Below are 27834 nucleotides of genomic sequence, written 5' to 3'. Positions count from 1 at the left end.
CGACTGGCATGCTTTCCCTCCTGGTCAATTGGGAGCTTCAAAAGCTTTCTTCTGCCCGAACATCACAGCGACCACTGCCAACCGACACCGGCACACTTAGAGATCCGCAGAGTGTTTGCAGTTTGTGTAACAGACCTCAGCAACTCAGCATTTTGGCTAATCTACTTTTTTTTTTTTTTAAAAAAAGATATTTATTAAGAATTTTAAAATTACAGAAAAAACAAAAAAAAGAGAAAAAACAAAAGAAAAACAAACCACAATCAAACAATACAAATTGATCAAAATCAAAATCAAAAAATAACAACAAAACACGTAACAGAACACAATAAAAAAACAAAAATAAGCCACAAAAATTTAAAAACAGATCCAATATTCTCAAATCCTTAACTGTCATTGCCTTCTTTCATTGACCTCCTCACTCCTCCCTTTTTTTGTATCCTAGTTGTTAATTATCACAGCAAATCCTTGACAACCATATGTCAGGAGTGCTCTGATGGTGTTTCCTGCTTGGCAGGGGGTTGGACTCAATGGCCCTTGTGGTCTCTTCCAACTCTATGATTCTATGATTCTATGCTTAAGAAACAGGAAGTAGAACCTTCTGACACCGTGACCAGTAAATTTCAAAGTCAATGCAGTGTCTTCACAGTATGCTGCCAAATGTCACCCTACCTTTTCATGCCTTTTCAGTGAAAGAAAATGTACCATGCTAGTTTTTAAAAAATGAATTAACTAACCTTTACCAGTAAATATCAACATTCACTAAGCAATATTATGCACTAGATGCAATAATATGTGCCAAAAAAATAAATAAAACTAATTTGCAGTACAATCCTACCCCAATATTGATGGCTGGGGCATAGTGGGAGTGAATAGCCGGAGGCTCCTACTGTCAGCATTTATCCCACCAGTAGAATGCAGTTGAAATTCTCAAAACAGGGTGTTTGGGAGAGGGGAGAGGAAGGGGTTGTGCCAGAGGCTTGAGATTTGCTGGGTCCAAAGGCCAATCTCTCGCCTTCCATGATGTGCTGGGGCTTGGAATGTGCCAGTTGATTCCCTTTGCTCTGTTGCTCCCTGGCCAGGCATTGTGCTGTGTAAAGATAGACAGATATCTGTTGTTTTAAATAACTAACGAATGTTAGAAGCCCAGCCCAAATGTGCCCCTGCCTGGAGTATGTCTAACTGTCATCTCAGCTGGCAGCCAGTAATAGGACGGAATTTGTTATTGAGACTTGCTTACAGGTCCGTTTTCGGATAACAGGATCTGGCCCATCAGTGGAGCTCTTTCATAAATATACAGTACTTGCTGATCAGGCTTCGAAACACTGCACAAAAAGAATGCTTACCATTTGAAAGTTTTCCTGAACCCTGACAATTAAGTGTAGGAAATTTAGGAGGAGGAGTGAAGGCATATGTAAGATTCCCCACAACTCTGAGATGATCTAAATTAATTTTGCTTATTATTGTTTAATTGTTTTTAACCGCAGGCACTAGAATAGTAATTTCAGCAGCACACAATAATAGTACATTTATTTTTTATAGCCCATAGCATGCTGGATGTTGCACAACTAACTGTGTAACTTAGCAATCATCTGAAAGATACTGGAATCCTTATACATGTTTATTCACAAGTATGTTCCCCTGAGTTTATGCCCAAGAAAGGGCATCTAAGTGCAGCATTTATTCTGTTTTTAAAAATTAACTAAAATGAAGAGTACAGAAAATCCTGTTCCAGTCTTTCTATTTATTAATGTATTTATCTTGTTATTACAAGGGCAATCTGAGTATGGAATCAGGGATCTGCACATAGATCTGGCTCATTTGGCACAGACGAAAGAAACCCAGGGAGACTTTCTCAGTGTTCAGATTCTCTTTGCCTAGAAACATCTTTTTGAAGCAGCATAAGCTGTTTTTAGTCAAACTTGCTCTGATTGGCTCAGTAGCAGGGTTGGGGTATGTTAGAATAGTGACCTTACTTTACTCCCTCTGGACTGGGATGCATGTGGTATCTGTAAGTCCAAATGAGAAAAATAAATAAGACAACACAGTACTTTGTAAAAAACACACACACAAAACCCTGCAGCATCCAGCCCCTGGTTCACATCAGAATAAATCACACTGAAGCCCATTGATTTCAATTGTGTCATGCCTGGCACTCTGATGGTTTCTTTTACCGTGATCATAAAATCATTGACTGAACAAATAGTTGGTACTGCCAGCTTAGGCATTGCAAAACATCAACCCTCCCTTGCCTGGGTGTTGGGTTGGACAGAGCTGTCCCTCTTTCCCAGCACTCATGGGAATCCTTGTTGACAAGCACTGCTCCATTGGTGTGTCACCCCCCCTTTCCAAACACATGGGGGTGGGTGGGATGCCTGCAAGCATTCATTGGCAGGTGGCCTTGAAACAGGTCATTTTGGAGGTGGGGATGGGGATCCCCAGGGGGTTGGAGTCTGAACTGAGCCAACTGCCATTGTACAACATCCTCAGGCCCCGGGTGGGCCCAGTTGCTGGAGCACCTCTTGGCTGGCACAGCGAACTTCTCATTGTCCATGTTCTGCCCTAACCATTCTGCGTGGCAAGGCTGTGGATGTGGGGGCCACCCTGACATTTTGTAAAGCCCCACACGGCGGAAGGGTTTGCATTGAGGTCTAAGAAGCTGCAGGAGCTTGCTGAGACAAAAGAAATTCCATAAATGTAACGAATATATCCGTTTATTCTCTTCTTATCTTAGTGCTGTTGAAGCGGAAAACATGGGAATGAATGAGTCATTGGGGACATCTTCATATACACTAACTCAGTGTTTTTCTCTAGAAAAATAGGTGCTGGTATTCACCATGAAGTTGTTACAGTAAGTGCCACACTTTTTAACAACAAAAAAGAGGTGTCAGTACTGTGTACCCTTGAATACTGCCTGAAAAAAAAAGAACTGCACTTACTCCAGTTCTATAGAGTGGGAATATTGTGATGAATATAATTATGTTTATTCTTAATGCAAACCAAGTTTATGCTTTAAAAAACTCATTTAAGAAACAAATCATACAATTTTAATGCAGGTAAATATTTAGACCAATGATGGATTTTTAAAATAAGCTTTAAATTCAGTAAATTATTGAAATGAGAGAAGGGTCAAACCAGACATGGTGTATGCACTTGCTGTATTGAACACCTGTCATCTTCTTTCTTCATGAAAAGGAAGTCACAGGGGGACCCAGTTTGGACTGAGGCCAGGTCACCAGGGAGTAGAGTGGGTGGGTCTGACACCACATTGAAGTTCTAGAAATAAAATGAATAATTCATTTCAAAGCTGTATTGGTTACAGACTGCAGATGGAAGATGACTTTTGGATGAAAAAAAAGGAAAGCTACGCTGCTAGATATCTTCCCCTGAGGTAATTGTTTTTCCTGGGCACAATTTTTTTTTACATGGGGGGACATTCAAATATGTGACTCCTCACTATAAGCAATCTTAAAAAACACACTTCCATTAACAGTATTTAACATGATTGTAGATCAGCCCCAATGCGTGGAAATTTCACTTGGCAGGCTGTTTGTTTCACTCTGGTCACTCTGTGCATTTGTTGTTCTGGCTTCTTTTTACAAAGCAATATGGGGTTGAGTTTTCACATCTTCTGCTATACTTGCAAAAATAAATTTAGTAAATGAGTATGGGATAAATATAAAAAGCTTGCTGGAAAATAAAACACCAATGTAGCTTTAACCTACAGTATAGAGATTTGTTAACAGAGGTGGGGGTTAAATTAAAGAGGTTTGAAGAAATAACAGTGATATTAACAAGCTGGTTACAATATTATCAACTTAATTAGCTATTTAAGTTAATAAAAGGAATGGTTTTACAAATCAAACCTCTCAGTTAGAAAAAGACCTGCTAAAGAATAATCAAAAAGTAATGTCTAAAATATTATTAGAATGGCAAACAAACTACCGGTACTAACAGGTCAAATAATTGATGATACATTGGGCAATGGATATAGGACATAATATTGAAATGGCAGCATGGGAAAGATTGTGGAATGTGGACTTCAAATTTACAGTGTTATGTGTTAAAAAGAAAATCATATGAAAATGATGTATAGATGGTATTAGAACCCTAGTAAGCTGGCTAAAATGTACAAGGTGGAATCAAATACAGGCTGGAAATGTAAAGAAAAGGGAGATACTTTTTTCACATGTAGTGGTTGTTTAAGATAGCAAAAGTCTTGGAAATGGTTTATAATGAGTTGGGGAAAATGTTGAAAATAACATTTGTTTTTAAAAAAACCAGCTTTCCTTTTAAGTATAATTGGTGGAGAGATACCTAAAGAACATGAAAAACCCTATTTCTGTATGCTGTCAGGGCTGCATGAATGGTATAGGCCCCGAGATGGAAAGAGGAGGCTGCGCGCTCCCCAGCCCAGGCTGCTTGCGACGCTTCAAGCCCCGGCAAGCCGCACCCTCTCGGCGGCGCGCGGCAGGTGCTTCCCCGACCCCGTCCCGGCACTAAGAGCAGGAAGCCGCCTGGCCGGCTCGGAGGAGGCAGCCCAGACGCCGCCCCGCGCCCCCTCGCCTCAAGCCCCGCAGAGAAGGCCGTCGGCTGCAGGAGCGGCGCCTCGCCCGGCCTTGCCGCGCGTTTGGGCGGGCTGCGGAGGGCGCGAGCGCCGCGTGCGCCCCAGGAGGCCGGCTGGCTCCTCCCGCGCGCCCTGAAGGGGCTTTGGTGGCGCTTCACCCGCGGCTACGAAGCAGGAAAGCGCCTCGTGAGCCGAGCACTGGAGGCTCTGAACTTTTCTGGACGAGCGCTCAACGTGTTGCAGATCTGAAGCGTAACAAACGGCTCCTCATTGTCCACACCCATAAAAATATCCAAACTTTTACTGGCAGAACTCATTGAAATAAAGCAGAAAACATAAAAAAAAAGGAAAGACGAAGCAGTTCCAGAGAAAGACCACGGGCAACTAAAACTGATGGAATATGCAGAGATGGCAAAACTTACCGGAAGAGAGACTTTCTTTTTAACAGAATGGAGAAAATTTATTGGATATATGAAGACAAATTGTAAATAATTGAAAATGTTAGCAGGATTGACATAAACACGAGCAGTAAGAAATAATTAAAAGGGAACATAAAGAAGAAATTTGTAAATAAATTTGAATTGGTTATGCAGTAAGAATATGACATAAAATAAGGAACCACGGGGGGAGGGGGGATGGAATTTTAAGAAAATAGAGGTTGAATTTGTTTAGATTTTTGTTGTTAAAACATTGTAAAATGCAAGAATGAAAAATATTTTTTAAATAAATAAATAAATTTAGTACATTGAAAGTGCAATATCTAGGAAGCACGATGTGCTTATTCATGAAACAACTGACACCAGAATCCTGGCAAAAGCCAACAACTGCAATTGTCCCAAATAAAGATCAGTTATCCCCTCTACTTCCAGTGTTCAGTGGTATCATTGCTCACAGAGCAAAAATGGCACTACCGCTCACACACCAGAGGAAGGTACCAGTGGGCTTGAGGGAACCCCAAGACTGCAGAAGTATGGAAAATCCATGGGGAGGGAACCCCAAAACAGCTCAGCATTTGGTGCTCAGCAACTATCAGATGTTGTCTGGCTTTGGGGGTATGATATTGAAAGGGAAAGGAGTGGAAGATTCTGGAGGAAGGTGTGGCTGACTGACTGCAACAGGGTGCAGGAACAATGAGACATTTTGTTGCATGTCTCCCTTTTGACCTTTTATATGGCATGCTCACAGAAAGGGCAAGATGAAGAGAAGAGAGAAATGTACAATTGTTGAATCGCCATCACAAGATGTCTTGTGAAGTAAATGTCCACCTCCTCAAAACTTCCAGTTTTCTAGCTGAAGAAAATGAAAAATTAAGGCTTTTTATGCTCATTACTTGTGCCTTATTGCTGTCCCTATATAAATGCATGAAACAATGGGAATATCAGCTTGCTAGAGGATAAAATTAATGTAACAACAGAGGTAAGCATTGCTCAATTTTTCCTCATACATTGATTAGTTGGGGAGATGCCCCAACAGCAATATTATTTCAGTTAAAATTGTAAATTAATTTATAACCCTGTCCTCTGATGGCTGATGTATTGAGAACACAAGATTGAAGAAAGCAATGATTTTTCATTTGATCCAACTGTGCCATGAAGTTCTGAGGTGCATTTTATGTTATAAATTTAAAATTTGTCACACCGTGACAGAGTTCTGACACCTGTCTCTTTCCTTTCATGTTCTCTACTTCCTGACAACACACCCTTCTGTCAGAGACATTCTACTTCTGAAGAACGTATGACAGACCCTCAAAGTGTCCCTATTTTCCAGCGATGTCCCTGATTTAGAGAAGCCGTCATGGTTTCTGATTTGATCCCAGAATGTCCCACTTTTCCTTAAGATGTCCCTATTTTCATTGCAGAAATGTTAGAGGGCATGGAGTTATCTGTCCCCAAGCCGTCTGAATGCAATCCTGTATAGGGAAGTTGTTTAATGTTTTATTATGTTTTAAATATGTTGGAAGCTGCTCAGAGTGGCTGGGTCAACCCAGTAAAATGTATGGGGTATAAATAGTAAAATTATCATTCTGGAATGGGACGTCCCTATTTGCATCAGAGAAATGTTGGAGGGTATGGGGTGAGCTATTGATTTTGAGCAGTCAAAATGTTCTGCACTGCTAAAATAAGTTTGTGAGGATATATGTAAGACATGGAAAGTGCTTGGCAATTGTTAAGACTTTAGTTACAAGGTTTGGGTTGAATTCATTAGGATACTGATTTGGTTTGGAGTCAGCTTTGGTCTTTTGTAATTGGTACTTAGGCCCTTAAACTGGAGACCACTGGAGAAACAAAGTGGGGAACACTTGAATGATGGTGGATTCAGGATCCATAGAATCTCTCTCATTAGCCAGGAGTGTTAGTCTGGTTTGGTTCTTGTGTGGTGTTCCTGTACAGACTAGTAAAGTTATTATTCAATATGGCCTTCCTCAATGAGTTGCATCTGTTTGTTATTCAATTGACAAAGTTCTCATATTTCCTTCAATAATGGGCACAAGTTACAAGTGACGTGATTAATCCTCATAGAATTGTAGAAATGTAGAGTTGGAAGGGGCCATGAGGGTCACCTAGTTGAAGCCCTTGCAATGCAAGAATTTTTAACCCAATGTGGGGCTCAAACCCTTGACCCTGGAATTAAGAGTCTCATGCTCTACCAAACTAGTTATCATAAGTATTTCTAAGATGCATTATGCTGAGAAACCAAAAAAACAAACAAAAACAACCCATAACAATTGCTCTTAAAATACTCTTGAACATACCTAACTGTGGGCCTTCAAGATATGCTGAGAACCTTGGCCACAAACTGAAATGACTTCTCCCCTTTCATCCTAGCCCAAAGTCTAAAATGTCCTCTTTGTTTGGGCATCACTATATGCTTCTGTAGGGGAAATTTACTGTGGAAGACTTTTATGTTTCAAGCTGCCTATACTGAAGTTTAAGTGATACACCATTTTCATTTACTGATTTAAAAAATACAATTATTCATTAAAAAAGGAATACAAATACAGCCTTAGCACATGTTTTGGAAAGTCTACAGCTCCACCCCAGCTATTCTTGTTTTCCTGAAATGCCTCAGAGGATGGGATAAAATGAAATTAAAAAGTTATTACTCTTCTGCTCTGTATGTCAGGACTATATCAATATCAGGCACATACATTGTAGTACTGACATCAGTGCTTTTGCAAAGGAGGAGTGTTTTTTGCTCAACAGCTCATGGATGTGCACAGTTTTTGTTATCCTTAATTTCAAATGAAATGCATGCCTGAACCTTCAGCTCTTGTATGCCATTTCTTTTTCTGCTCAAATTCTCAGGAGTGCCTTTAAAATCAGAAGCTCTTTTCTGTGCTTGCTACTATGCAAAAATTTGACCACGTAAAAGAAAGGACATGTTCAGCTCTGCTTGATTTGTCTTATTCCAGTTCCACAGCCTTTCTGAAATAACCTATCAATTGTGGAAGAGTTGCGGGTGGGGAAAAGGGGGGTGTGCAATTTCCATTAATAGAAAGAGAACAATACATCTTGGAGACAGTTCGTTGTTTTTCCCCCTCTGGGAGCATTTTCTTTCTTGATCTGTGGCTTTGAGAAAAGATAATTTCAGGAAAGCACTTCCTAAGAAACTACAACTAGCTTAGCACTAAAGCACAAGAGATACAAGAAGATTTCTAATTATTGCATCCCAAAAGGTCAGCTTAACAGAAATTTAAAGGGAGAATAAGACAGATGGCATTCTTCTAATGTTATAGTCTGAGAATTTTCAATTTGTAAGTAGTCCTTACTTTTTGACTGCTCAGCAATCCAGTTTCCCTGACCTGATCGGTTTCCAGCCTGCCTATAACCCCAAATTCCCCCCTTGTGGGTGGGAGCATGTAAACATAGTCACCTGCCTTATACTCTATTGGACCCTTCTCCAGCCCACAGCTGCTGCATCTGGCCGGCCGCAGGGCCAGCCCTACCATTTATGCAGAATAAGGCAGCCATATCAATCAGATGATTTGGGTGTCATGGAAGAGCAGGAAAGTGTTCATTACTGAATTTGTAGCCAAGGGCTAAAATAAAAACTCTGACACCAGTTGAACTATAGGCCACATTATTAATAAATTCAAACAGGACCAGAATCTGCAGAGGGAAAGCTATCAGTGCAGGAGCTAAATAAACAAATTTCAGGGAAATGCCTGCAGCTGTAGGGTTTCTCTTGGGTTAAGAGCCGCCTCTACTGGGATAAGGGGAGGCAAGTCCTCTTGCCCCCAACTCCAACTTCACCCTGAAGGTGAGTAGAGAGGCTTTCCTGCTTCATCACTTCCCAGGGCCTCAAAGCTCTGAGTGGATGTGGCAGGTTGCCCCCAAATAGTGGCCCAAATCCTGCCACAGATCTTATAACCCTCAGTTACAAGATTAGCCACTCACCGCCCCTAAAGGTGATCTGCCTGTTTCCTCTCCTGCATCTACCTGCCTAAGTGACCATTTAAACCATTCAACCTCTTTAACAAACCATCATTCTGTCCCATGAAGTGTGGAGCAGCTAAAAGGACCAGTCTTCCAGGTGTTACCTGGCTGGCTAGAAATTCCTACTTGGCCCAAAAGGCAACCAAAGTAGCCACACTATGAAACACAAAGAGTGGGTAGGTGCAACCCCTCAAAAGAGGAAAGTGGGTGGAACAGCTTGCAACTACTGTTCATGCATTCAGCTCCCCTCTTCCCATTGCCATGCAAGCCGCACTGTGCATGAGGCACCCATTTGCCCAATGGGAAGGTGGCGGCTGGGGCTTCAACCCCAGAATGCAAAGTATTTTCCCACAATCCAATATGAGATCAGGAGTGGTGACTATTATTGCTGTATTTTTATTCCTGTGAGCTTTTCTGTTCCAAGTGCCAATTTAACTTGGCTGGCTTTGGATACTATTCACCTTGTCTTGAAAGGGGGCACCATTTCTTGCTGCCCCTAAGGCAGAAAAATGTCTTAGCCTTGATTGGCATCACTTCTTCACAATACCTGGCAGGGGTATTACCCTGTCTTCCACAGTACTTGAAATCATGAACCTCTAATAGGAAATTCAGGACAGGAAACTAAGGGCTGAACCACACTTGCTGGCAAAATCCTGACTATTGTTGTTCAGTGGTTCCCTGCTTGTAAACTTTTTATTTTTGCCCTGGAACCTCTTCAGCAAACTTCTGCTTCTTTGTTTACTTTTGGGTTGTGCTTAGTCCATTTTTTTCTGAGTGTAACTGACTCTAATGAAAAACTGACCATGGGGAGGGGAGTGTGGAAAGGAAGGGAGGAGGTGGGAGGATTCCTGTGGATCTGTGAAAAATTCAAAGAAAGCTGTTCATGAGGCCTTCCAAAATCAGTTTACCAAGTGGACCAAAACACTTTCCGTGCAACTGGCAACATTTCCGTGCAACATTTTCACATTTTCCATGCCACTGGTAAGACTGGATTTTCACAAGAAACTTATGGCACAGCCACAGAACAATGTGAGAAGCTTTCAGAAACGAAGGAATGAATAGGTGCAAAAGCTGATCAAAATTTGAGCCAAGCAAGAGAATGGGTGGGCCCTGAAACAAAGGAATCTGACACACTGAAAGCATAATATCAGTGAACTGTCACCTTCCCTTAACCAAGTCAACAGAGGGACTAGAAAAGAATGAGAGTGAATGGAGGTGTGTGTATTTAAGGTTCAACTGTGACAAGAAATAAAGGGTTATTTCATGGATATAAAAATATTAAACCATGATCGTGTGCTAAAGCTTGCTGTGATAGCAAACCTGGGTGGTTTTGAACTGGATAAGCTTTTCTACATGGTCGATGTTCCGTGTAAGTTTCATTCCCGGTATGGTGCTTCTAGCTCTTTCTCAGTGGACAATCCCACTTTGGCCTGCAGCCCAGATCTCAGTCTTGTTTCAAGGAACACCTGCATTTCTCAGGCATCTTAGAAGTATTAAAATGAATAGCTTGCAGGAAGGGTGCCCTTTCCCAAAGCACAATTTAGGACTATTATTGTAGCTCAATGATTTTAAGTGACTGTCTTGTTTTCTCTTTTTCCTTTTTTAAAAAAGGACTAGGTCATGATGTTGAAATGTGTATGATGGGTTTCAGGTTATGATACTGTTCTAATTTTTTTGAAAAGCATGCTCTTTTACTTCCTTTTCATCTTTGACAGTATGTTTACATGTTCTATTAGCTATGTAGAATCTGCTGGGAAATATTTTGTGTGCCAACAGTTGGTCCACGTGGAGGATGCAACAATGTAGATCCACATAACGTGTGTATCTCTTGAATTTGATGGAACCTCAGTTTGCTAGGACCTGATTTTATGGTGCCATATGGTTTACATGCTAAGTGTCTCTATATGTTTCAATTAAACAGGTAATGTGTGGAGCAACTATATAAGCCAATCGTTGCAATAGACCAGTATAAGACCATGTAGTCTTCGGGATTTTCTTTTGCATGTTGTTTTTATTTATTGAGTGCCATAATGTATATGGAAGCTTTTGGTCTAAAGCACAGTAGTGGGGAGGGAATAGGTATAGGAGGTATGGGAGATGCATAGATAAGGAATACATGCATGCAAGGCTGCATGAAAGAGGTGGAAGAGCTCCAAGGACTCCCAGAGGCATGGTTGTGAGGGGATTATTGCTACATTTGGAGGACTGCGGGGGGGGGGGGGAGAGGGAGCTAAGGATAATGGCATGAATTGCAGACCAACTGCTTGAAAGATGGCACCAGGCATCCTCTTCATTTAAAAGTGGGAGAAGCCCTAAGCTAAAACAGTCTAGTGGGGAGAATCTTTTTTCATCCTGAGGGCCATATTCTCTTTTGGACCACCTTCTGGGCGTCACATCCCACTGGTGAGGGGAGGAAATACAAAAGTGGATGGCATAATGGATTTAACTATTACCTTTAAACAGCAGACTGTGTTCTTGTTATGCAAAAGTCAGATATTTACACACATACACCCCTCCATCCTCCATACAGAAAAGCCAGAAACATTATCACAATACAGTGACACATTCCAGCCTGGCACAATTACTGAAAGACAGACTGGCTCAGGGAAGGTGAGCAGCAGAGCCAAGGGAGCATCCCAAAGCCCAGGTAGAGGGGCACAGGTGACCACATTCAGCTGGTGGGGTAGAGGCGCTTCATCCCATCCCTGCCCTAAGCAGAGGTGTAAGAGTGCTCTGCCTACAGAAGCCACCATTTTGACAGCTGGAGCAGTCATGCAGTTTTCTTCTCCCTTAGTTTTCTGTGAACAGCAGCTATGAAAGATTTTAGCTTTATCATATCTGCTCGTGAGTGATTTATTGTATTTCTTTCCTCACTCAACAAGTTTCTTAGTGATTGATGTTTTTAAAACCACAATGCCAGAAAGAAAACCATGTACTTTTATATATATATCTATATCTATATCTATATCTATATCTATATCTATATCTATATCTATATCTATATATAACCATAGGACATTCCCAGTGATGGTTTATATTTATATTTCAAAAGTTGATAACTATTTTAAGAGATTGGCATTAACCAAACATTGCTATAGAACAACATATTTTCATAGTACTATAGGTAACTCCCTTTTCACCTCTGATTTCCTATTTTCTGCTTTCCTGTAAAAAATAGGCAGTTATAGGTTAATTCCAAACAAGTTTACTCAGAAATAAATTTCACTGAGTTCAGTGTGTGCAACCGTATGCATGTTCACTTTTAAATAAGTATCAATGTGTTCACTGCAGCTTACTTCTTAGCAAGTGCAATTAGGATTGGAACCCTAAGGTTTCCTAAAATTACAGCTTTAAATTACGGTAATTTTACATTTGCATTTTCTTTTTAAAGGCTGCTATAATTAATTTTTAAACCCAGTTTAATGAATCCCATGTTAGCTCCATTTTCGCTATGAGCCCACAAAATGTCACTTTATTAATTTCTATGCACAGAGTGTGTAGGGCATAGAGGTCTCCCCTGTCCCTTCCTGGACCTTCCCAGAGGCCAAACTAGCTCTCGGTGCTCCCAGTATTCCACCCTCTACAGATTCCCCCATTTGATATTTGTATAAAAAAGAACAAAAAGGAGGATCAATAATCAGGAGGGCAAGTCTAGTCAAACTAGTCAAACAGTAAAGTCTTAGCACAAAGACTTAGCACAACCATCACTTTAATTTTCTATACCAGAGAGGGACAAAGACCTAACATTCCATCACGTGAAATGGATCAGTTTATACAAAGAAGGAACCAAAGAAGAAAATCATGACCACGCTCACCTCGTGAGGAGGAGTCACTGAAGGAGTACATCTGTGCGCGGTGGGAAAATGTTTCAGCTATTTGGTTAATATATGGCAAAGGATTCCCTCGGGGAAAACAAAGAGGGCAGCAATGCCACTGGGGTCCTTGATTGTTTGAGGTCACTCCTGGTCTGAATTAGCAAGCAGATGACACAGCTTTCAAGTAGGTTTCTGCTACTATTGCCCTTTTCATAATTTCTTTTTATTAGTATACCCTGGATGTTGAAGAGGTGGGATGATACATGTCTGTCTCCTTACTGATGCTGTTTTGTTTTTTTCTCCTTCAATTTGAATGGGTCATTCGAGATGCTTAAAAAATGTGGTAATATGACAACATTCCTGAAATGCAATGGTCTTTTTTTGCACTTGGGGGAAAAGGTATGAGTCTGTTATCTAAACAATTAAAGAATAAAGTAGCTCTGGAATGATTGACATTATCTATAATTATTCCTGCTTTTTCCTTATATGTTATAAACTATCATTTTTTGCAATATTGATTGGTTTGTGCTGATCAATTGCAAAATTTGTATATGCTAAGGCCACAGCAGGCATATGTTAGTGATATGGAGCAGCTCAGTAGTGAATAGTCAATGAAACCTTTGAAATGATTAATACAGGGAGCTCGTATTTTGCAACCTGGTAAGTGCCCTGAAAGCCTCCTGCTCCTTGTGGTTAGGAGAAGTGGAAGGCAACACAGCATCTTCTTCTGCCCCACTCCTGGCCATGCTTTGGAAACAAGAAAATGTTCAATGTGTTTAATATGATGGGGATGGGGAGAGAGACGGATTTAGTTTGATGAGGCCCTAAGCTACTGAAGGTAATGGGGGTCTTTATATGTCCAGCTGTCCCTTGTCAACAACAAATTGTCACTGTTTTTTTGTGTTGAATATATACTATATGGTAACTTATGGACCTAAATGGTGTTGCTGTATGTAGGTTTAATTTTATTTGGTTTTTTATCTTATATTTTGGAAATGTACATCCAGGGTTTTTTCCTTTAATTTTTTTGGGGTCCCCCAAGAGAGTGGGGCCCTAAGCTATAGCTTGTTTAGCTTATATGTAAATTTGGCACTGGTGGGGAGGAAGCTCTGGCCATGCGCAAGACTTATAGCCCATCCATGCTTCCGCTTGTTCCATGCCTAGAAAGCATGGGTCCAAACAGTTCTCTGCTTGTTCCATGCTTTTTAGGCATGGGTCTGAGAGGTTTTGCCCTTGCACTGTTACTTTCCCCTGGAAAACCTGCTCTTTAGGACTTGTTGTTGTTTAGTTGTTTAGTCGTGTCCAACTCTTCGTGACCCCATGGACCAGAGCACGCCAGGCACTCCTGTCTTCCACTGCCTCCTGCAGTTTGGTCAGACTCATGCTGGTAGCTTCGAGAACACTGTCCAACCATCTCGTCCTCTGTCATCCCCTTCTCCTTGTGCCCTCCATCTTTCCCAACATCAGGATCTTTTCCACGGAGTCTTCTCTTCTCATGAGGTGGCCAAAGTACTGGAGCCTCAGCTTCAGGATCTGTCCTTCCAGTGAGCACTCAGGGCTGATTTCCTTCAGAATGGATAGGTATGATCTTCTTGCAGTCCATGGGACTCTCAAGAGTCTCCTCCAGCACCAGAATTCAAAAGCATCAATTCTTTGGTGATCAGCCTTCTTTATGGTCCAGCTCTCACTTCCATACATCACTACTGGGAAAACCATAGCTTTAACTATACGGACCTTTGTTGGCAAGGTGATGTCTCTGCTTTTTAAGATGCTGTCTAGGTTTGTCATTGCTTTTTGGAACAATCAATGATCTGAGGAAAACTCAATTGCTGTTTGTTCTGCTTCAGCTCTAAGCCGCAGGTTTTCCTGGGGGAAAGTGGCAGGGCAAACAAAGGTGTGGATGAGCCTTATTTTAGCGGGAGGTGAGTGGGCTCAGGAGTGACACCAAGTGTCGCTCCCCCAACCTGCTGTGATAAAGGAGTGGCTGCTCCTTCACAACCACCAGTCCCATCCCCACAAATGGCTCAGGGCTGGATCTGTGTCAGGGGTGTGCGCACACACCTATTGCAATATTTGCTTTGACACCGGCAGAGGAGAAGGCAGAGGAGAGGCATGACAAAAGAAACCAGGGATAAATCTGAGGAAAATTCAGCTTCATGTGCTAAGGATTTCTTTCAATAAAAGATGAGGACTAAGCCAAAAACACACACGCAAAGGGTGGGTTCTGAGCAGAGGGTTTTTGCGGGGGGTGGGGGGCACACATAGAAATAAGGCAGCACCACAGGTGCAGTTTTTATTGACACGATTATTTAATAGAGATGGATGAGACAATTTTCAGGCTGTGCCTGTTTCACATCTGTTCAATCACAGATACATTCTGTCCTGTTTCCATATCATTATGGAATAAAAAAAAGAATTGCATTAAAAAATTTTCCCTAACACAGGGGTTCCCAAACTGTGTTTTGTGGACCAGCAGAGGTCTGCAAGTTCATGTGGTTCACAGTGCGTCTGCAAAAATGCAATTAAGAATCAAACAGCATCTGGTTCAACACATTACAATTGCTAAAGGAGGCAGAAAAATTAAGACTCTCAGTAATTTTCAAGTTGTCTGTGGAGGGTGCATTTTTGCACACGTTGAACCCTAAGAAACACATATTTGTACTTTAAATTTGTAATTTAAAACCTGCATTTCAAATGCATTTTGACACTTTTTTGAGATGCAAAATTCAGAGAAGTGTGAAAACTGAATGGTACTTGTGTTCCAATCTGCATATTACTCTGGACAGCTTAAATCTGGCCAATTTGCTTACAAATGCAGGCCAAACAAAATCCCAAAGCACCTTCATTCTTGTGTCTCTAGCAGCTATGTGGAGGGCAGAAATCCATCAGGTGACATTTTTCTTAGTAGACAGAATGCACAAGTTAAAAGCACAGGGGTCCTTCCAGTAAAAAGCCAATGAAAACCATTGAAAACTTGATGTTTCCTAGACCATCTAAACTGTGATGAAATGAGCTGATTTTATCCATATGTAGGTAAGCATTTCCCACCTCTTAAATATACAGTACTGCTTATTGCTCCTTGCTTTCCAGTCGTGTCTCAAAGCCACTAGCTCAGTTGCTAGTTGTTCACAGAACAGCTAAGGAAAAAAACAAACAAACAAAAGGGATATCATGTTAGGTGACCCAGAGATTAATTCAAACTACTCTGGGGTAGGTAGAGGTGCCATTCAGTTTCAATCTGAGAGAAAATTCAATTTCAATTCAATCATATTATCCAGTGATTGGAGGGCTCTGTGGTTGTACCCCCAGAGATCAATATTTCATCACTTTAGACTTGTGTCTAGCTTCCTTTTATAAGAGAAAACACTGGATACCCTTTGTATGGGGGTTACGTCTTCAGATTACGGATGGAATTTAATGCTGTACCTTTAGTCAAGAAAGAAAAAGACCTTTAAAACCTCATATTCACACTGGCTAAATTGACTCCTTTCCCTTGTGCAATCAAATTAATTCTGTTCCAAAATCTAATCTGCATGGGAGGGGGGTGTTAAAATTTTTATTTGCTGCTAAAGGAAAAAGTTGATAAAATCAATAAAGGGTGTTAAATTGACTGAAGCACATCTTGGTACTGGAAGGAATACCTGTCGTTCTGGGGGGAGCCTGTTTGATTTACTGCCGCAGCTCTGCATGCACAATTGTTTGATGGCATTGCTTCCACAAGTGAACTTTGGTTAGAATTCTAGAGAGTTTGAGGCTGGATCTACATATGCAGTGGTATATGGTGAGCCATAGTGGGAAACCAAAAGGGAGCCAAGAGGGGCTACAGAGAATGGACAATGTGTAGGAGTGGTGGAAGCAGCACTGAGAGTATGAGCATGGGAACGAGGCAAATGTGCCTTACAGAATTGGCCCTAAAACTGTGCCCTGCTGTCACTTGATTCTTGCTGTGTCAGTAGCTCTGGGCATCTGTAGCAGTGCCACCACAGAGATCAGGCCCACAGCATCTCTTCCAGGACACACTTGCCTCTTTCCCAAAGCAAGTAAGCAAATGAAAGAAAGAAAGAAAGAAAGAAAGAAAGAAAGAAAGAAAGAAAGAATAATAATAATAATAATAATAATAATAATAATAATAATATCTTTATTGTCATTGCCCCCTTCGGGGACAACGAAATTACTTGACTGCTCCATAAAAACACTAATTAATCAATACAGTATAACACAGCAAGGGAGATTAGATGACTTTCAAAGTCCGGGCTTCCCATTCAGGGCCGAGATCGCTCTGGAGAAGAAGCTGTTCTTAAGACGGCTCGTTCTTGTCTTCATCGTCCTGTATCTCCGTCCCGACGGCAAGAGCTCGAAGAGACAGAAAGAAAGACGGAGAAACCAAAATTGACAGAGTCATCCACCCCAGTTATACATATCTGGAAACCAGCAACCTTCCATGGAAAACAAGAAGTGAAGTACAGGCATACCTTCAAAGCTTCCCAGAGTTTACCACATCATTGTTACATATAGTAATGGAAGATGTGTCTTATGATGACAAACACAAGAGTTCCCATAATCACAATTTGGGCTGAGCCCATGAGATCACCACTGCTTGAGCATGCCAGTTGACAGAGGCAAGTTTAGGGGTGGAGCTGTGGGTGCTCCACATTCTATGATGTAGAATGGAAGGTGAGAGGCAGGGGGAGGGGATTTTGGCATCACACAGTGCACAGCTGAAATTTGAGACCCAAAGGGCCAACACTGCAATTGATTGAAATAGGATGCATTGAGAACTGGTTTCCCCCTGTGTCCCAGGGATTCTATATATGAGATCTATGATGCCTCTTTTCCAACCAATCAAACCCTTAAGCAGAAAAGGCTGCTGGAAGCTCTCTTAGGTTTGTTTCCCCCGCGCCATGTTTATTTTCAAAACCCTTAGACCAGGCTTCCTCAACCTTGGCACTCCAGATGTTTTGAGACTACAGTGTCCATCATCCTTGACCACTGGTCCTGCTAGCTAGGGATCATGGGAGTTGTAGGCCAAAAACATCTGGAGGGCCGAGGTTGAGGAAGCTTGCCTTAGACCTTTGGAAAGACCCTGAGCTTTCTCTAGGAAAGCTAAGAAAAACAAGTTAATTATGAGATGCAGTCACCTATAAAACAGCAAGTATATGTTTTATGAAATGAACAAGACAAATGAATGAACAGTGCCAATGGCCAGAATATCCCATTCTGTAGCAGTGCCTAAGAAACTTGCCTTTATGTTTTGAAGTAGAAGCTGCCAAGTATAAGCTCAGGACATCTTCAAGATGGAAGGATCGATATCTTTCTCTCACCAGCTATCTTTAAGAAAATGCAAAAAGAAATCAAAGACCTCTCTCATTCCTCTGAAGCTTCCAGAGCAATGAATCTAAGGCAGGAGCTTTGGAATCTGGGGTTTACTTCAAGTTGCTTTCAGTAGCTGTTAACTTTGAGTTTCAGAACTGTTTCAGATATGACATGAGCTATAATTTGGCAAGTCTTTATATGGCTTTCAGAGCCCTGTGTAAGATCTGAGAGACTGGAGTGGAGGCACAGCCAGGCAGAAAGGTCATCTCTAAGAAAAGCAGCCAGAAAGTGGGGAAAGCACTGGAGTTAGTGAGCAGCATCTGGAAGCAACTTACTCTTCTTCCTAAATGCACATTCTTCAGAGTGAGGAGCCAGGCCAGAATCTGTGTCCTCAAAGGACCAAGTGATACTTTATTGTCCCTACCACCACTGTCATCTGAAAGGTGCTAAGTAATCCTTGTTAAATTGTTTTGATTTTATTATAAAATGTAACACATTTCCCCTGAAGAAGAATTCTAACTCAAACAAAATATGTTGGGGCAGTAAAACATTTCCTTTCTTCTAGGTTGAAATATGATGTGAGAAGATAGTTGTGAGAGGATTTACCTCACATCTCCTGCATCATCTCCTTACAACCAGATTTCTAAACCAGAATAGTATGACATGTGGAAAGTGCCCGTGCTACTCTTGGAGGCAGCAGCACTTTTGCACAATTTTTCTCCATCATCTGTCTCTCCCAAGCATCTTCATCTCATACATTGCTCAGGACGAGGCATGGGGTAGTCACACCAATAGTGCTTAGGTAATGCAGCATTTACCGGGCCTTTGATGTAGGCAGGGAAAATTACCAGATAATGCATACCTTTGGGATACATAGCAATTCACATCTCACACATGTGTGTTGAGAAATGGTCCACAAACATCTTCAGGCTGTTTCAAATGTAACTTTCTGATCTATATGGTTTGTTCTCTTCTCTGCATCCATCTGGACAGTCATTCCACTTGTGGCTCTCTGATCCCACATGTACTATGTTAGGTGCACAGTGAAAAGCACTGTAAGCCTTATCTCCATGCTGGAAAGTCTACTGGATGTATAGCCACGTGGGAACTCCCTCCAGTTGGACCAGAACTAGGGTGGGGAGAGAGGGGCACTTGACCTGATTCAAGATTCCTGATTCACCAAAATCATGTCAAATACATTATTTACATAAATAACATTTATTTTAATAATGTGCTAGATGAGATTATGGGATTTGGTGCTAAAATACAAAATGAGTTAAATCCTGCAGAAATTTCATCAGAAATTTAAGACTTCAGGTACTAGGCATTGTAAATTCTCTAAGTTGGCAACAAGTTTAGAACTCCTGAAAATAATCCATAAATATTCTCTAATGGAGTCTCATCCAAATTTGGAAACATACTTGTCATTTTATTCCAATTGTTCATAATTTTCTATGTCATAAAATACATATGGAATTGGCTTAGGGGCATCTTTCATGTTGTTTGCCCTAGCACCAGAATGCTGAGCTTTGCCTCTGCCCTCCAATCCAAGTTTGGTGACCTGGACTCTAATAACGAATCCACAGAGCAATGATTGTGCATTACATGCTCATATTGTAGGCTATTTGGATCGTGTGGTCCACAATGTATTTCCTTTAGTTGTGAGTATTTTAAGCCAGCCCATTACATTGATGAGAATGCAAGCTAGTAAAAAAACAGTGGGGCCCCCTGTTTAATAGCTGGGACTCTTCTTCCATAGCATACTTACTGAAGTGGTTAATCCAGTCCTGGTTTGCCCAGAGGCCTAAAATTGTGAAATCATTATGAAAACATGAGTCACACAGATCAATCAATACCTTGGCTCTGTAATTCCTGGCAATGCATTTAGGTAAGTATTGGAAACCGCCATTCTCGTATTAATGTATATTATAGCTCATGAGATGAAGAGCCTATTGATTAATATTTTTATTTTAATGGTTGTGCTGATGCAGCATTTATGAAAGTACAACTGCATTGCTACTTTGGAGATGCACACAAAGTTTGGCTAGCATAAGCCCTGCATAGGGCAAATCCATGAAGACCAGACAAGGATTTTCATGACCCATGTTGCCACCTTTTTTAAAAAAATGTTTTAAAAAAATATTTTTGCATTTTCTATTTTTCTATATACACAGCCTTGAGATCCTTTGAGCACACTTGTGGCTTGTGACACATAGATTGCCAGACTGTCTGAAAAGATTAAGCAATATGAAAATGCTGGTATTTTTAACAGAGAGCAACTAGTCCATAACATAGTTTTCCAAAGTACTTGGATGGAGGTGAGATGAGAGTTGGGCCACAGTGACTTAAGCAGAATTAATATACATCAGAAGGAGGCAAGGATAATTTGTATGATCATGTTCCACATGCCATAAATGTAACTGTTTTATGAGTTTTTATGTGAAACTCGTATGACAGATCAGCTATTGTATATGAACTTCTAAACAAATGTGGCCATCCAATACCAGTCAATGTAAGGCAAACTCATCTATCTACCTACAGTTCTCAAACTCACCCTGAATGCCTCCCTCGTTCTCTTATAATGGCAATGGTGCCCACTTGAGAGGTGCTGGAACTGAGTTTCAGAGAGTTCTAGCTAAAAAAAAGCCCTGCCTGTGCCTCTCCAGCTGTTGCTGGGTTACATTTCCCTAAATAAACACATGAGACTTAACCGGCTGTGTTCTAAGATAAATACTATTCATAGTATTTTCTAAGATAAGTACTATTCATAGTCTCAAATTGTAAATTTCCACAGAAGTAATTCATAAAGTAAGTAATTCATTTAATAAACAAACAAACAAAGCAGAAGACCCAGTGGATCAGATCATTCTATAGTCAGTTCATGCATAAGGTCCATCCGTGTAATGGTATCTATTCCATAGGTTGTTTTGTTGTTGTTTTGTTAGGGTTACATCTCCCATCATCTGTGGCCATTGGCCAAGTTGTCTGAAGCTGATGGGAGCTGGACATTTGGAGAGCCACAGGTTTTGCGTGATTTAGCATGACCAAGAAACGGCTCAGGATGAAACTAGAAACAAGTGCCATATGCGTGAGACATTCAAAGTGGTATCATACCACTTTAAGCAGTCACATCTTCCCACAAAAGATTCCTGGGAACTGTAGTTTGTTAAGGGAGCTGGGAATTGTTAGGATACCCTATTCCCACAGTGTTATAACTCTCAGAGTAGTTTAACAGTCAATCCCTCGTCCCAGGAACCTGGGAATTGTAGCTCTGTGAGAGGAATAGATATAGGTTTGCAGCACAGCCAGAGGGATGTGGGGAAAATACATTAAAAATATTTCTAGCATTGACAAAGACAAGCTACTTTGTACTTTTTTGTGCCAAAGTACAAAGAGAGGCTTCTGTCTTGAAGTACAATAATCTTATGCTCTTGTCCCATCTGACTAGAATCAAAATGGAATTTGTCTGGAAAATATAGGCTTTAGTGTACAGATGTCTAGGAGAGAGCGCTGTAATGGCCAAGAGACTGATGAGCTAAGGCAGGTTTGTCTCTTTCAGCCTCAGTTTCTCTCCCTTGCTCCACCCCCAGTCCCAGCCCTCCAATCTGCAATATGGGGGAATAACAGTCCTAACTTACCTTACAGGGTTGTGGTAAACGTTGCAGTTGGAAGATGCATGTGAAATGTTTTTACATCTAAAAGTGTTATATAAAGGCTGTTATTATTGTTGTTGTTTCTTTACCACATAAACCAAATTCAAAGATTCTCCTCACAGTCCCCAGTATAACCCTGGATTCTGAATGCATTGGTTGGTCAGTTGAATGGAGATCTCAATTCAGGAATCTCATTGGCATTAAAGAATTACAGCTCAGTCCTAACCACGTTAACCAGTGCTATTTGTCTAGAAAAAGAGGTGGAAGTGGTGCCCAACTGAGAGTTGCTGGAGCTGAGCTCCAGTGAGCTCTGGCTGGAAAAAAGCCCTGATGTTAACTACGAAGTAAGGCAAGCAGCATTCAATAGAGCTTACTCCAAGGTAAGTGGAGTTTGGATTGCAGCTCTATTTAATTTAATGCTGGGGGGAATTTTACAGACAAATATCTGACGACATGCCCACAAGAAAACTTTTAAACTTGACTGATATGGTGACCTTAAAAATTAACAATCCATTCTACACACACTAAAGTAGAGAAACAAGTTAAAGTCTTTGCTTTAGTGAGTGTAGCATGGATTGTTAATTTTTAAGGTCAGGAGCAGGGACCAGCAACGGGAGCTCACCCCGTCGCAGGGATTCGAACCGCCGACCTTCTGATCAACAAGTCCTAGGCTCTGTAGTTTAACCCACAGCGCCACCCGCGTCCCTAATAATTATGTATATGCGACTAAATCGAGGATTTCTTTCAGGCATGCAGTCTTGTTATACTGCTGCACTTGAATTTAAGTCAGTTCATGGCCATTGCACATACAGTAACTATTTTAATATGTTCAGATGCTATATAAAAAGATTCCATATAAATCCAGCAGCACCTTTTCAGACCAAATAATTTTCAATACATCATGTGCTTCTATTATTTATTAGTATACAACAGGTTACCATACCAACCTCTTCAGATGCAAAAGTGGATTACAACCAGATAAAAGATTTGAAGTGCTTTGACCAAGCTGCAGGGATCTTAAAAGATTGTTTACTCTCCACAATCCTTATTTCAAAAGAATTCCATGTGCATATTCTAACTTAGTCACTTCCTGGCCCTGAACCTAGTTGTATCTGGGTGGAGTCAGGAACTTCTTGTTGCTGTCATGCTCTTAACGAAGAGAGACAATCAAATTAATGTCAAGAAGCTTACTGACTAGTATATTCTCCAAGCCTTCCATGACAGACTGCACAAGTACAAACAGCATGGGGAACAGAATGATAAATGATTCTCTCAATCTTTATATAAAGGGAGAGGAATCTCCAGTTCCTGTTGTAATCCCTGGTTAATGCAGCTGTTTTTTGGTATTATTTGTAAAAAAAAAAATATTGCTCTTCATCAAAATAAACATTTCAACATTGTATCAAAACCACATAGGTGTTCTTTTCTTTTTTTAAAAAAAGTTTACATTTTATTTTCATTAGATGAAATCCAACATTGCGCAAACAGATTTCTGTTCATATAACAGGATTTCCTCTTCCTTTGCTCCTACCTGAGCCCCCCCCCCACATGAACTCAAAAACTACTGTGGAGGTTTGGGGGACCCTCTAGCTGGGAGACTGCAGAGGAGAAGAGGAGGAATATCCACTGCATGAGCGTAAGTTGGAGAATTATTATGTTAATTAAATGATTCAAATCTCCAGATAACCAACACACGCCTCATGGACATAGTAGCCTCCCTCGTGCATCCTCATCTCCTATATGCCAAATAGAATTGAGGGTGGTTTTTTAAATATATAGAATTGCCACTCCAAGAAGACTGTAATACTCACTCACAGGTTTTATTATATTCTGCATTTACAGACACCTCTTCATTGTTGTTGTTGGTAAACGTTTGTCTTGAGAGACAATGGAGTGTGCCTGTGGGGTGAACTCAAACTGCTGCATTAGCAGCACTGAAGTGACTTCCCCAGAGTGCAAGCCTAGGCAGTGTGTCTGGAGGTCCTGGACTGCCCAGACAACAAGACTCACTTCTTGGTCTCACTGCTGTGGTCCAAAGGTAAGCAGAGCAATACATTTGGCACCAGCTTGGCTGCAGGGGTTGCCCAAAGGAGGTGTATAACTGTCTTAGGGACTCTGGATTTGTGTAGGGTTTACTCCTTACCTCCCGCAAGGCAGCAGAGGTTTAGGATCCGAGATTTCCTTCTCCTAGATGGTTTGTGTTATGTAGTGTAGTTTCACCCTGGGCCAACAGGGGGATACTGTATATAGTTTTCACTCAGGTCTGTAGATAGTTTTCACTCAGGTCCGCGCCAGTTAGTTTTGGCGGGAACTCTGGGCTGTTGTGGTTACAATGTTGATAGCCGGCTGCCTATAAATACAGGCCGGCTGAGCTGTTCGCAGTCAGTTCTATTCCAGCTTGCCATAATAAAGAGCTACTTGAAGAAATCGCTGTGCCGGCTGCTATGTCAACCCACGACTTAACACTGGCGATGAAGGTGGGATAGATGGACATCAGAGCACAGCCAGATGTGGCCAGCCTCTGAACTGAGCTGAATCACTGAGCTGAATCACAGAGCGAAATCACTGAGCGAAATCACTGGGCAGAACCAATTCAGAGCTGACTGTTCTGGCTAGAGCACTGTGTTCCATCCATCGCCCTTCACGCCGGCATCGGAATCATGGCTTCACTTGTGCCTCTACCGCCGTTTGCGCCAGCCTCTGAATCATGGGACTCCTACCTCGCTCGGTTCGACTGCTACCTCCAAGCCAACGAGCTGACAGCAGTATCACAGGATCGGAAGCGGGGCCTATTCCTCAGCCTCTGTGGGCCTGAGGTGTTTGAGACGGCCCGAGCGTTGGTTGCGCCTGAAGCAGTCCAGGCAACACCATGGGACACGATCCAAGAGAAGCTCCGCAACCACTACGCACCAAAGCCGTCCAAGATTGCTGCCCGCCATGCGTTCTACCACCGGAACCAGGCAGAGGGGGAGTCAATCAACAACTACACCACCGCCCTGCGACAGGCTGCAATGCACTGTGAGTTCCGAGACTTAGACGATGCCCTGATGGATCGAATCGTCTGCGGGGTCCGGGACATCCATCTGCAACGGCGCCTCCTAGCCAAGCCAGACCTCACGCTACAGAAAGCCATTGAGGAGGCTGTGGCCTCAGAAGCTGCTGAACGCTCCGCCCAGGAGATCCGCAAGTCCAGCAGCCCGCGTCTTGCTAGGGAGCCAGTTCCGGTGCATCATGAAGAGGCCAGCAGTGAGGAGGCATCCTCCAGTGAAGACGATGACGTGCACCAGACAAAGCGGGAGCGCAGGAAGTTCCAACTGAAGTCCAAGGGCCAACCGGAATGTGCTGGCTGCGGAGGCAACCATTCCCGTGCCCAGTGTCGATTCAGAGACGCCATCTGTAGGAAGTGTTCCAGAAGGGGCCACATCGCTAAGGTCTGCCGATCGGCTCCGTCTGACACCCCCCCTTCATCGACTCGCAAGTCCAAGTCTTCACTCCAGTCTGCCAAGGAAAGTTGTTTCGCTCTCACCAACTGCCACTGCCCGTCTGGAACCACGATTGGCCAAACCGACTCGCCTACGCGACGCAAGCTGAACGTCACGGTGCTCATTGAAGGAGCTCCATGTGACATGGAGATCGACACCGGGTCTGCCCTGTCCATCGTGTCATGGAGCACCATCAAAAGACTGGTACCCAGAGTGTCCAAAAGGCAACTCGACTCTCACCGCGTACACCTGAGAGACTACCAGGGAAACGACATTCCCGTGGTAGGCGTTGGCCGGTTCCGGATCGCCTTCAAGGATTTTTCGGGCCTGCTCCGGTTGGTGGTGGTCGAAGGTCAGCGGCCAAGCCTCCTAGGGCTAGACTGGTTTGATGCCCTCGGCCTGGAAGTCACCGGCATCAACTGCATCTCTAACGCAGAGACTGAGGGTCTGGTCAAAGACTTTGCCGAGGTTTTTGACGGCACCTTGGGCCAATATACAGGTACGCCCATCTCCTTTAGCCTTGATCCACAAGTCGCCCCCATCAAGCTAAAGCCACGCCGGGTTCCCTTTGCTCTCAAGGCTAAGGTGGACGAACAACTGGACAAACTGATCGCCCAAGGAGTTTTGGAGCCGGTTGACCACGCAAAGTGGGAAACCCCCATCGTCACGCCTGTCAAGCCAGATGGGTCGGTGAGAATCTGCGCTGACTACAAGTGCACGATCAACAAGGCACTTCAGCAGCACGCTTATCCGGTTCCTGTTGTCCAACACCTGCTGCATTCCCTGGGTGAGGGTAAGGTCTTCGCTAAGCTGGACCTTGCCCAAGCCTATCAACAACTGCCAGTCGATGATGCCACTGCTGAAGCCCAGACGATCGTCACCCACCGGGGGGCATTCCGTTGCCGCCGGTTGCAGTTCGGGGTGAGTGTGGCTCCTGGCATCTTCCAAAGCCTTATGGAGCGTCTCCTGCAAGGGCTTCCAGGCGTGGTACCATATTTTGATGACGTCTTGGTGTCTGCAGACTCACACCAGCAGCTGTTCGAGCGCCTCCGTGCCGTGCTGACCAGGTTCCAGGAGGCCGGGCTCAAGGTAAAGAGGGAGAAGTGCCAGATCGCCGTTCCACAGGTAGAGTTCCTGGGCTATCTTATCGATGCCTCCGGTCTTCATCCAACCACATCCAAGATCCGCGCTATCCAGCAGGCCCCCACTCCAAAGAACAAAACGGAGTTGCAGGCATTCCTGGGGCTGCTGAACTTTTATAACATGTTCCTGCCCCACAAAGCCACAGTGGCTGAGCCTCTTCACCGACTCCTTAGCACTAAGACGCCTTGGGCCTGGGGTCATCGGGAGACGGCGGCCTTCAACGCGGTCAAGGCTCTCCTTTCTTCAGACAGTGTGCTGGTACAGTACAGTGAATCCAGGCCGCTGGTCCTTGCCTGCGACGCCTCACCTTTTGGCATCGGTGCTGTCCTTAGTCACCGTTTTCCAGATGGAAGAGAAGCACCGCTCGCCTACTTTTCCAGGACACTATCTCCGACGGAACGGAATTACAGCCAGCTCGACAAGGAGGCATTGGCACTTGTGGCTGGAGTGAAGAGGTTCCATGAATACCTCTATGGCAGGACTTTTGACCTCATCACTGACCACAAGCCACTCCTGGGCCTCCTCGCCGGTGATCGTCCAACTCCACCGGTCCTCTCACCACGCATGCTGCGATGGACTGTTTTCCTGGCTGCCTACCACTACCGGCTCATCCATCGCCCGGGGAAATCGATGGGCCATGCCGACGCCCTCAGCCGTTGCCCTCTTCCAGCATTTGTGGAGGACCCGGCTCCAGCTTCATCGCTCCTTCTGATTGAGGATCTTCCGGCAGCGCCTGTATCGGCTGCCACTGTGGCCTCCGCATCTGCCCAGGATCGCACCATCAGCCGGGTGCTCAACTGGGTGTGGAGGGGGTGGCCACAAGGGCCCTTTGCATCGGAGTTCCAGCCCTTCGCAACCAGACAACATGAACTCTCAGCTCATCGCGGCTGTCTGCTGTGGGGAGACCGCGTCGTGATTCCCCAGGGACTCCGTCAGCGCGTCCTGGAGGCTCTGCACGTTGGCCACCCGGGAATTGTCAAAATGAAGGTGTTGGCTCGGTGTTACGTCTGGTGGCCTAATATGGACGATGCCATCACTGCCTGGGTGTCCGCCTGTCAAGCGTGCCAGGAGTCGAGGCCTGCACCACCGGCAGCTAAGGGACACACCTGGGAGACGCCAAAGACACCCTGGTCGAGGGTGCACATCGATCTGGCTGGCCCCTTTCACGGCCGGACCTTTATGGTAGTGGTGGACGCCTATTCCAAATGGCTGGAGGTCGCCCTGATGCCCTCCACCACTACCGAAGCTGTCATCCGGGTGCTGCGGGGCCTGTTTGCAACGCATGGGTGTCCTGATGTCCTTGTCTCTGACAACGGACCGCAGTTCACGTCAGGCACGTTTGAGCGGTATCTTTTGGGACTGGGCATCCGCCATGCCCTAACGGCACCCTTTCATCCATCCAGCAACGGGCAAGCGGAAAGAATGGTG

At 43.3% G+C, this 27834-nt stretch overlaps 2 long non-coding RNA genes across 4 annotated transcripts in view; one reads left to right on the top strand and one right to left on the bottom strand.

Moving 5' to 3' along the window:
* Positions 1 to 854: 854 nt before the first annotated feature.
* Positions 855 to 20733, bottom strand: LOC308475895. Of its 2 annotated transcripts, XR_013985496.1 has the most exons (5): positions 20683 to 20733; positions 18058 to 18143; positions 15864 to 15952; positions 3133 to 3273; positions 855 to 2006 (listed from the first exon to the last, which is right to left on the bottom strand). It is a non-coding gene; the product is annotated as an uncharacterized lncRNA (long non-coding RNA). The 2 variants fall into 2 exon arrangements; XR_013985497.1 differs by lacking the exons at positions 855 to 2006; positions 3133 to 3273 and having other exon boundaries at positions 15101 to 15952.
* Positions 20734 to 23927: 3194 nt separating this feature from the next.
* Positions 23928 to 27834, top strand: part of LOC308475888 — a 51916-nt gene continuing 48009 nt past the window's right edge. For both annotated transcript variants that reach the window (XR_013985483.1, XR_013985484.1), the window contains exon 1: positions 23928 to 23989. This is a non-coding gene — a long non-coding RNA (uncharacterized lncRNA). The remainder of the gene's footprint in view (positions 23990 to 27834) is intronic.

The sequence above is a fragment of the Podarcis pityusensis genome (assembly GCF_964106645.2).
Source record: "Podarcis pityusensis genome assembly, chromosome: 4".
Lineage (NCBI taxonomy): Eukaryota > Metazoa > Chordata > Lepidosauria > Squamata > Lacertidae > Podarcis > Podarcis pityusensis.
This window is presented reverse-complemented; position numbering and strand designations above follow the sequence as displayed.